The 12,500-nt window shown below is 46.8% G+C and overlaps 1 pseudogene; it reads right to left on the bottom strand.

Moving 5' to 3' along the window:
* LOC121546639 overlaps positions 1–12,500 on the bottom strand; it is a 190,722-nt pseudogene that overhangs the window by 37,149 nt on the left and 141,073 nt on the right.

The raw sequence follows: 12,500 nt of genomic DNA, 5'->3' as shown, positions 1-12,500 counted from the left end.
CCATCACAGCCCTCTGCACCATACCATAACACACCCCCTACCATCACAGCCCTCTGCACCATACCATAACACACCCCCTACCATCCCAACCCTCTGCACCATACCATAACACACCCCCTACCATCCCAACACTCTGCACCATACCATAACACACCCCCTACCATCACAGCCCTCTGCACCATACCATAACACACCCCCTACCATCACAACCCTCTGCACCATACCATAACACCCCCCCTACCATCACAACCCTCTGCACCATACCATAACACCCCCCTACCATCACAACCCTCTGCACCATACCATAACACCCCCCCTACCATCACAGCCCTCTGCACCATACCATAACACACCCCCTACCATCACAACCCTCTGCACTATACCATAACACACCCCCTACCCTCACAACCCTCTGCACCATACCATAACACACCCCCTACCATCACAACCCTCTGCACCATACCATAACACACCCCCTACCATCCCAACCCTCTGCACCATACCATAACACCCCCCTACCATCACAACCCTCTGCACCATACCATTACACACCCCCTACCATCACAACCCTCTGCACCATACCATAACACACCCCCTACCATCACAACCCTCTGCACCATACCATAACACACCCCCTACCATCACAACCCTCTGCACCATACCATAACACACCCCCTACCCTCACAACCCTCTGCACCATACCATAACACACCCCCTACCCTCACAACCCTCTGCACCATACCATAACACACCCCCTACCATCACAACCCTCTGCACTATACCATAACACCCCCCTACCATCCCAACCCTCTGCACCATACCATAACACACCCCCTACCATCACAACCCTCTGCACCATACCATAACACCCCCCCTACCATCCCAACCCTCTGCACCATACCATAACACACCCCCTACCATCACAACCCTCTGCACCATACCATAACACCCCCCTACCATCACAACCCTCTGCACCATACCATAACACCCCCCCCTACCATCACAACCCTCTGCACCATACCATAACACCCCCCTACCATCACAACCCTCTGCACCATACCATAACACACCCCCTACCATCACAACCCTCTGCACCATACCATAACACACCCCCTACCATCACAACCCTCTGCACCATACCATAACACACCCCCCTACCATCACAACCCTCTGCACCATACCATAACACCCCCTACCATCACAACCCTCTGCACCATACCATAACACCCCCCCTACCATCACAACCCTCTGCACCATACCATAACACCCCCCTACCATCACAACCCTCTGCACCATACCATAACACACCCCCTACCATCACAGCCCTCTGCACCATACCATAACACACCCCCTACCATCACAACCCTCTGCACCATACCATAACACACCCCCTACCATCACAACCCTCTGCACCATACCACACCCCCCTACCATCACAACCCTCTGCACCATACCATAACACCCCCTACCATCACAACCCTCTGCACCATACCATAACACCCCCCTACCATCACAACCCTCTGCACCATACCATAACACACCCCCTACCATCACAGCCCTCTGCACCATACCATAACACACCCCCTACCATCACAACCCTCTGCACCATACCATAACACACCCCCTACCATCACAACCCTCTGCACCATACCACACCCCCCTACCATCACAACCCTCTGCACCATACCACACCCCCCCTACCATCCCAACCCTCTGCACCATACCATAACACACCCCCTACCATCACAACCCTCTGCACCATACCATAACACACCCCCTACCATCACAACCCTCTGCACCATACCATAACACCCCCCCTACCATCACAACCCTCTGCACCATAACACCCCCCCTACCATCACAACCCTCTGCACCATACCATAACACACTCCCTACCATCACAACCCTCTGCACCATACCATAACACACCCCCTACCATCACAACCCTCTGCACCATACCATAACACACCCCCTACCATCACAACCCTCTGCACCATACCATAACACACCCCCCTACCATCACAACCCTCTGCACCATACCATAACACCCCCCTACCATCACAACCCTCTGCTCCATACCATAACACACCCCCTACCATCACAGCCCTCTGCACCACACCATAACACCCCCCCTACCATCACAGCCCTCTGCACCATACCATAACACACCCCCTACCATCACAACCCTCTGCACCACACCATAACACACCCCCTACCATCACAACCCTCTGCACCATACCATAACACACCCCCTACCATCACAACCCTCTGCACCATACCATAACACCCCCCCCTACCATCACAACCCTCTGCACCATACCATAACACACCCCCTACCATCCCAACACTCTGCACCATACCATAACACACCCCCTACCATCACAGCCCTCTGCACCATACCATAACACACCCCCTACCATCACAGCCCTCTGCACCATACCATAACACACCCCCTACCATCACAACCCTCTGCACCATACCATAACACCCCCCTACCATCACAACCCTCTGCACCATACCATAACACACCCCCCTACCATCACAACCCTCTGCACCATACCATAACACCCCCCTACCATCACAACCCTCTGCACCATACCATAACACACCCCCTACCATCACAACCCTCTGCACCATACCATAACACACCCCCCTACCATCCCAACCCTCTGCACCATACCATAACACACCCCCTACCATCACAACCCTCTGCACCATACCATAACACCCCCCTACCATCACAACCCTCTGCACCATACCATAACACACCCCCCTACCATCACAACCCTCTGCACCATACCATAACACCCCCTACCATCACAACCCTCTGCACCATACCATAACACACCCCCTACCATCACAACCCTCTGCACCATACCATAACACACCCCCCTACCATCACAACCCTCTGCACCATACCATAACACACCCCCTACCATCACAACCCTCTGCACCATACCATAACACCCCCCCTACCATCCCAACCCTCTGCACCATACCATAACACACCCCCTACCATCACAACCCTCTGCACCATACCATAACACACCCCCTACCATCACAACCCTCTGCACCATACCATAACACCCCCCTACCATCACAACCCTCTGCACCATACCATAACACCCCCCCTACCATCCCATCCCTCTGCACCATACCCCCCCTACCTCAGGTCGTACAGGGTCCTCTATGCCCACCACAGTGAGGCAGGTCAGCTGAGTAACGATGTCTGCCTCGTTGTCCCAGTCTGGCTCGGGATTAGACGGAATGTCTCGGAATGCGATACAGATCGTCCTTAACCCTTCACACGCCATCGGCTCTATCACCTGTTTCATCACAATACATTTGGTAACATTCATATAAAGTGTGTGTGTGTGTGTGTGTGTGTGTGTGTGTGTGTGTGTGTGTGTGTCACCTGTTTCACCATCTCGTCCCTGTCTCTGGGTCTGAAATTACGTGGCTCTCCATGAACGTCCATGATATTCGAACACCTGGGTGAAAGAGAGAGCGGGAGGTAGAATTAGTGATATTGTTTAGAAGGATTGGTTAGTGATATGGTTTAGAAGGATTGGTTTTGTTTCCCCCTCACTTCTTCAGTAGTATCTCAGAGGCTCCTTTACTGAACAGTCTGAAGGATCCGTCTGGTTGCTGGACCACCGTGGACATGGATTTACGCACCGAGTTAAAGGTATACACCTGGAGGGGTGGGGGGAGAGGAGGGAGAGAGAGGGGGAGAGGAGGGGTGAGGAGGGAGAGAACGGGGAAGGGGGAGAGGAGGGGGAGGAAGGAGAGAGAGGGGGGGAAGGAGAGAGAGGGGGAGAGAGATAGGGAGAGAGAGGGGGATAGGAGGGAGAGAGAGGGGGAGGGGGGGAGAGGAAGGAGAGAGAGGGGGATAGGAGGGGGAGGAGGGAGAGAGAGGGGGAGAGGAGGGAGAGAGAGGGGGAGAGGAGGGAGAGAGAGGGGGAGAGAAGGGAGAGGAGGGAGAGAGAGGGGGAGAGAAGGGAGAGGAGGGAGAGAGAGGGGGAGAGGAGGGAGAGAGAGGGGGAGAGGAGGGAGAGAGAGGGAGAGAGGGGGAGAGGAGGGAGAGAGAGGGGGAGAGGAGGGAGGAGGAGGGAGAGAGAGGGGGAGAGGAGGGAGAGAGAGGGAGAGAGGGGGGAGAGGAGGGAGAGAGAGGGGGAGAGGAGGGAGAGAGAGGGGGAGAGGAGGGAGAGAGAGGGGGGAGAGGAGGGAGGGAGAGGGGGGAGGGGAGAGGAGGGAGAGAGAGGGGGAGAGAGGGGGGAGAGGAGGGAGAGAACGGGGGAGAGGGGGAGAGGAGGGGGAGGAGGGAGAGAGAGGGGGAGAGAGGGGAGAGAGATAGGGAGAGAGAGGGGGAGAGGAGGGGGAGGAGGGAGAGGGAGGAGGGAGAGAGAAGGGGAGGAGGGAGAGAGAGGGGGAGAGGAGGGAGAGAGAGGGGGAGAGGAGGGAGGAGGAGGGAGAGAGAGGGGGAGAGAGGGGGAGAGGAGGGAGGAGGAGGGAGAGAGAGGGGGAGAGGAGGGAGAGAGAGGGGGAGAGTGATTTCACTGAGACAGTGTGTAATGAACTTTACATATTCTATAGTAACATCTAAAGTAGACTACTGTAAAACACTCTCCATCTAGACTACTGTAACTCTCCATCTAGACTACTGTAACACTCCATCTAGACTACTGTAACACTCCATCTAGACTACTGTAACACTCCATCTAGACTACTGTAACACTCCATCTAGACTACTGTAACACTCTCCATCTAGACTACTGTAACACTCCATCTAGACTACTGTAACACTCTCCATCTAGACTACTGTAACACTCTCCATCTAGACTACTGTAACACTCCATCTAGACTACTGTAACACTCCATCTAGACTACTGTAACACTCCATCTAGACTACTGTAACACTCTCCATCTAGACTACTGTAACACTCCATCTAGACTACTGTAACACTCCATCTAGACTACTGTAACACTCTCCATCTAGACTACTGTAACACTCTCCATCTAGACTACTGTAACACTCTCCATCTAGACTACTGTAACACTCCATCTAGACTACTGTAACACTCCATCTAGACTACTGTAACACTCCATCTAGACTACTGTAACACTCCATCTAGACTACTGTAACACTCTCCATCTAGACTACTGTAACACTCTCCATCTAGACTACTGTAACACTCTCCATCTAGACTACTGTAACACTCCATCTAGACTACTGTAACACTCCATCTAGACTACTGTAACACTCCATCTAGACTACTGTAACACTCCCCATCTAGACTACTGTAACACTCCATCTAGACTACTGTAACACTCTCCATCTAGACTACTGTAACACTCCATCTAGACTACTGTAACACTCCATCTAGACTACTGTAACACTCTCCATCTAGACTACTGTAACACTCCATCTAGACTACTGTAACACTCCATCTAGACTACTGTAACACTCCATCTAGACTACTGTAACACTCCATCTAGGAGACTGTAACACTCTCCATCTAGACTACTGTAACACTCCATCTAGACTACTGTAACACTCTCCATCTAGACTACTGTAACACTCTCCATCTAGACTACTGTAACACTCCATCTAGACTACTGTAACACTCCATCTAGACTACTGTAACACTCCATCTAGACTACTGTAACACTCCCCATCTAGACTAGTTTAACACTCCATCTAGACTACTGTAACACTCTCCATCTAGACTACTGTAACACTCCATCTAGACTACTGTAACACTCCATCTAGACTACTGTAACACTCCATCTAGACTACTGTAACACTCCCCATCTAGACTACTGTAACACTCCCCATCTAGACTACTGTAACACTCCATCTAGACTACTGTAACACTCCATCTAGACTACTGTAAAACTCTCCATCTAGACTACTGTAACACTCCATCTAGACTACTGTAACACTCCATCCAGACTACTGTAACACTCCATCTAGACTACCGTAAAACTCCATCTAGACTACTGTAACACTCCATCTAGACTACTGTAACACTCCATCTAGACTACCGTAAAACTCCATCTAGACTACTGTAACACTCCCCATCTAGACTACTGTAACACTCCCCATCTAGACTACTGTAACACTCCATCTAGACTACTGTAACACTCCATCTAGACTACTGTAAAACTCTCCATCTAGACTACTGTAACACTCCATCTAGACTACTGTAACACTCCATCTAGACTACTGTAAAACTCTCCATCTAGACTACTGTAACACTCTCCATCTAGACTACTGTAACACTCCATCTAGACTACTGTAACACTCCATCTAGACTACTGTAACACTCCCCATCTAGACTACTGTAACACTCCATCTAGACTACTGTAACACTCCATCTAGACTACTGTAACACTCCATCTAGACTACTGTAACACTCCATCTAGACTACTGTAACACTCCATCTAGACTACTGTAACACTCCATCTAGACCACCGTAACACTCCATCTAGACTACTGTAACACTCCATCTAGACTACTGTAACACTCCATCTAGACTACTGTAACACTCCATCTAGACTACTGTAACAATCCATCTAGACTACTGTAACACTCCATCTAGACTACTGTAACTCTCCATCTAGACTACTGTAACACTCTCCATATAGACTACTGTAACACTCCATCTAGACTACTGTAACACTCCATCTAGACTACTGTAACACTCTCCATCTAGACTACTGTAACACTCCATCTAGACTACTGTAACACTCTCCATCTAGACTACTGTAACACTCCATCTAGACTACTGTAACACTCTCCATCTAGACTACTGTAACACTCCATCTAGACTACTGTAACACTCCCCATCTAGACTACTGTAACACTCCCCATCTAGACTACTGTAACACTCCATCTAGACTACTGTAACACTCTCCATCTAGACTACTGTAACACTCCATCTAGACTACTGTAACACTCCATCTAGACTACTGTAACACTCTCCATCTAGACTACTGTAACACTCCATCTAGACTACTGTAACACTCTCCATCTAGACTACTGTAACACTCCATCTAGACTACTGTAACACTCTCCATCTAGACTACTGTAACACTCCATCTAGACTACTGTAACACTCCATCTAGACTACTGTAACACTCCATCTAGACTACTGTAACACTCTCCATCTAGACTACTGTAACACTCTCCATCTAGACTACTGTAACACTCCATCTAGACTACTGTAACACTCTCCATCTAGACTACTGTAACACTCCATCTAGACTACTGTAACACTCCATCTAGACTACTGTAACACTCCCCATCTAGACTAGTTTAACACTCCATCTAGACTACTGTAACACTCTCCATCTAGACTACTGTAACACTCCATCTAGACTACTGTAACACTCCATCTAGACTACTGTAACACTCCATCTAGACTACTGTAACACTCCCCATCTAGACTACTGTAACACTCCAAATCTAGACTACTGTAACACTCCATCTAGACTACTGTAACACTCCATCTAGACTACTGTAAAACTCTCCATCTAGACTACTGTAACACTCCATCTAGACTACTGTAACACTCCATCCAGACTACTGTAACACTCCATCTAGACTACCGTAACACTCCATCTAGACTACTGTAACACTCCATCTAGACTACTGTAACACTCCATCTAGACTACTGTAACACTCTCCATCTAGACTACTGTAACACTCCATCTAGACTACTGTAACACTCCATCTAGACTACTGTAACACTCTCCATCTAGACTACTGTAACACTCTCCATCTAGACTACTGTAACACTCTCCATCTAGACTACTGTAACACTCCATCTAGACTACTGTAACACTCCATCTAGACTACTGTAACACTCTCCATCTAGACTACTGTAACACTCCATCTAGACTACTGTAACACTCTCCATCTAGACTACTGTAACACTCCATCTAGACTACTGTAACACTCTCCATCTAGACTACTGTAACACTCCATCTAGACTACTGTAACACTCCATCTAGACTACTGTAACACTCCATCTAGACTACTGTAACACTCTCCATCTAGACTACTGTAACACTCCATCTAGACTACTGTAACACTCCATCTAGACTACTGTAACACTCCATCTAGACTACTGTAACACTCCATCTAGACTACTGTAACACTCCATCTAGACTACTGTAACACTCCATCTAGACTACTGTAACACTCCATCTAGACTACTGTAACTCTCCATCTAGACTACTGTAACACTCCATCTAGACTACCGTAACACTCCATCTAGACTACTGTAACACTCCATCCAGACTACTGTAACACTCCATCTAGACTACTGTAACACTCCCCATCTAGACTACTGTAACACTCCATCTAGACTACTGTAACACTCCATCTAGACTACTGTAACACTCCATCCAGACTACTGTAACACTCTCCATCTAGACTACTGTAACACTCCATCCAGACTACTGTAACACTCCATCTAGACTACTGTAACACTCCCCATCTAGACTACTGTAAGACTCCATCTAGACTACTGTAACACTCCATCTAGACTACTGTAACTCTCCATCTAGACTACTGTAACACTCCATCCAGACTACTGTAACACTCCATCTAGACTACTGTAACACTCTCCATCTAGACTACTGTAACACTCCCCATCTAGACTACTGTAACACTCTCCATCTAGACTACTGTAACTCTCCATCTAGACTACTGTAACACTCCATCTAGACTACCGTAACACTCCATCTAGACTACTGTAACACTCCAGCTAGACTACTGTAACACTCCCCATCTAGACTACTGTAACACTCCCCATCTAGACTACTGTAACTCTCCATCTAGACTACTGTAACACTCCATCTAGACTACCGTAACACTCCATCTAGACTACTGTAACACTCCATCTAGACTACCGTAACACTCTCCATCTAGACTACTGTAACACTCCATCTAGACTACTGTAACACTCCATCTAGACTACTGTAACACTCCATCTAGACTACTGTAACACTCCATCCAGACTACTGTAACACTCCATCTAGACTACTGTAACACTCCCCATCTAGACTACTGTAACACTCCCCATCTAGACTACCGTAACACTCCATCTAGACTACTGTAACACTCCATCTAGACTACTGTAACACTCCATCTAGACTACTGTAACACTCCATCTAGACTACTGTAACACTCCATCTAGACTACTGTAACACTCCATCTAGACTACTGTAACACTCCCCATCTAGACTACTGTAACTCTCCATCTAGACTACTGTAACACTCCATCTAGACTACTGTAACACTCCATCTAGACTACTGTAACACTCCATCTAGACTACTGTAACACTCCATCTAGACTACTGTAACACTCCCCATCTAGACTACCGTAACACTCCATCTAGACTACCGTAACACTCCATCTAGACTACTGTAACACTCCATCTAGACTACTGTAACACTCCATCTAGACTACTGTAACACTCCATCTAGACTACTGTAACACTCCATCTAGACTACTGTAACACTCCATCTAGACTACTGTAACACTCCATCTAGACTACTGTAACACTCCCCATCTAGACTACTGTAACACTCTCCATCTAGACTACCGTAACACTCCATCTAGACTACTGTAACACTCCATCTAGACTACTGTAACACTCCATCTAGACTACTGTAACACTCCATCTAGACTACTGTAACACTCCCCATCTAGACTACTGTAACACTCCATCCAGACTACTGTAACACTCCCCATCTAGACTACTGTAACACTCCATCCAGACTACTGTAACACTCCCCATCTAGACTACTGTAACACTCCATCTAGACTACTGTAACACTCCCCATCTAGACTACTGTAACACTCCATCTAGACTACTGTAACACTCCATCTAGACTACTGTAACACTCCATCTAGACTACTGTAACTCTCCATCTAGACTACTGTAACACTCTCCATATAGACTACTGTAACACTCCATCTAGACTACTGTAACACTCCATCTAGACTACTGTAACACTCCATCTAGACTACTGTAACTCTCCATCTAGACTACTGTAACACTCTCCATATAGACTACTGTAACACTCCATCTAGACTACTGTAACACTCCATCTAGACTACTGTTACTGTAACACTCCCCATCTAGACTACTGTAACACTCCATCTAGACTACTGTAACACTCCCCATCTAGACTACCGTAACACTCCATCTAGACTACCGTAACACTCCATCTAGACTACTGTAACACTCCATCTAGACTACTGTAACACTCCATCTAGACTACTGTAACACTCCATCTAGACTACTGTAACACTCCATCTAGACTACTGTAACACTCCATCTAGACTACTGTAACACTCCCCATCTAGACTACTGTAACACTCTCCATCTAGACTACCGTAACACTCCATCCAGACTACTGTAACACTCCATCTAGACTACTGTAACACTCCATCTAGACTACTGTAACACTCCATCTAGACTACTGTAACACTCCCCATCTAGACTACTGTAACACTCCATCCAGACTACTGTAACACTCCCCATCTAGACTACTGTAACACTCCATCTAGACTACTGTAACACTCCATCTAGACTACTGTAACTCTCCATCTAGACTACTGTAACACTCCATCTAGACTACTGTAACACTCCATCTAGACTACTGTAACACTCCATCTAGACTACTGTAACTCTCCATCTAGACTACTGTAACACTCTCCATATAGACTACTGTAACACTCCATCTAGACTACTGTAACACTCTCCATATAGACTACTGTAACACTCCATCTAGACTACTGTAACACTCCATCTAGACTACTGTTACTGTAACACTCCCCATCTAGACTACTGTAACACTCCATCTAGACTACTGTAACACTCCCCATCTAGACTACTGTAACACTCCATCTAGACTACTGTAACACTCCATCCAGACTACTGTAACACTCCCCATCTAGACTACTGTAACACTCCATCTAGACTACTGTAACACTCCCCATCTAGACTACTGTAACACTCCATCTAGACTACTGTAACACTCCATCTAGACTACTGTAACACTCCATCTAGACTACTGTAACACTCCATCTAGACTACTGTTACTGTAACTCTCCATCTAGACTACTGTAACACTCCATCCAGACTACTGTAACACTCCATCCAGACTACTGTAACACTCCATCTAGACTACTGTAACACTCCATCTAGACTACTGTAACACTCCATCTAGACTACTGTAACACTCCATATAGACTACTGTAACACTCCATCTAGACTACTGTAACACTCCCCATCTAGACTACTGTAACACTCCCCATCTAGACTACTGTAACACTCCATCTAGACTACTGTAACACTCCATCCAGACTACTGTAACACTCCATCTAGACTACTGTAACACTCCATCTAGACTACTGTAACACTCCCCATCTAGACTACTGTAACACTCTCCATCTAGACTACTGTAACACTCTCCATCTAGACTACTGTAACACTCCATCTAGACTCCTGTAACACTCCATCTAGACTACTGTAACACTCCATCTAGACTACTGTAACACTCCATCCAGACTACTGTAACACTCCATCTAGACTACTGTAACACTCCATCTAGACTACTGTAACACTCCCCATCTAGACTACTGTAACACTCTCCATCTAGACTACTGTAACACTCTCCATCTAGACTACTGTAACACTCCATCCAGACTACTGTAACACTCCATCTAGACTACTGTAACACTCTCCATCTAGACTACTGTAACACTCCATCTAGACTACTGTAACACTCCCCATCTAGACTACTGTAACACTCTCCATCTAGACTACTGTAACACTCTCCATCTAGACTACTGTAACACTCCATCTAGACTACTGTAACACTCCATCTAGACTACTGTAACACTCCATCTAGACTACTGTAACACTCCCCATCTAGACTACTGTAACACTCCATCTAGACTACTGTAACACTCCATCTAGACTACTGTAACACTCCATCTAGACTACTGTAACACTCCATCTAGACTACTGTAACACTCTCCATCTAGACTACTGTAACACTCTCCATCTAGACTACTGTAACACTCCATCCAGACTACTGTAACTCTCCATCTATACAGTAGAATGTATATATACAGTAAAAGGATGTAATAACCTGCCTTGTATAGTTGTGTTCTGGTGCCTCCAGGCCAATTCAGAAAGCTGATTGAGGACCTTATTACTGATGAATGTGTTTGTTTTTTATGACCGTGTTTTTCTTTCTACTTGCATTTTGTATTTATTATATATTGATGTATGTATTTCTGTAATTTATGGAGTTCAGGGGTCATCTTTAAAAGAGACCTTGGTCTCAGCATGACTCCCTGATCAAATAAAGGACCTTGGTCTCATTATGACTCCCTGATCAAATAAAGGACCTTGGTCTCAGCATGACTCCCTGATCAAATAAAGGACCTTGGTCTCATTATGACTCCCTG

The sequence above is a fragment of the Coregonus clupeaformis genome, chromosome 30 (assembly GCF_020615455.1).
Source record: "Coregonus clupeaformis isolate EN_2021a chromosome 30, ASM2061545v1, whole genome shotgun sequence".
In the NCBI taxonomy this organism is placed as follows: Eukaryota; Metazoa; Chordata; class Actinopteri; order Salmoniformes; family Salmonidae; genus Coregonus; species Coregonus clupeaformis.
Note: the sequence above shows the minus strand (reverse complement) of the source record. Positions and strands in the feature narration are given on the sequence as shown.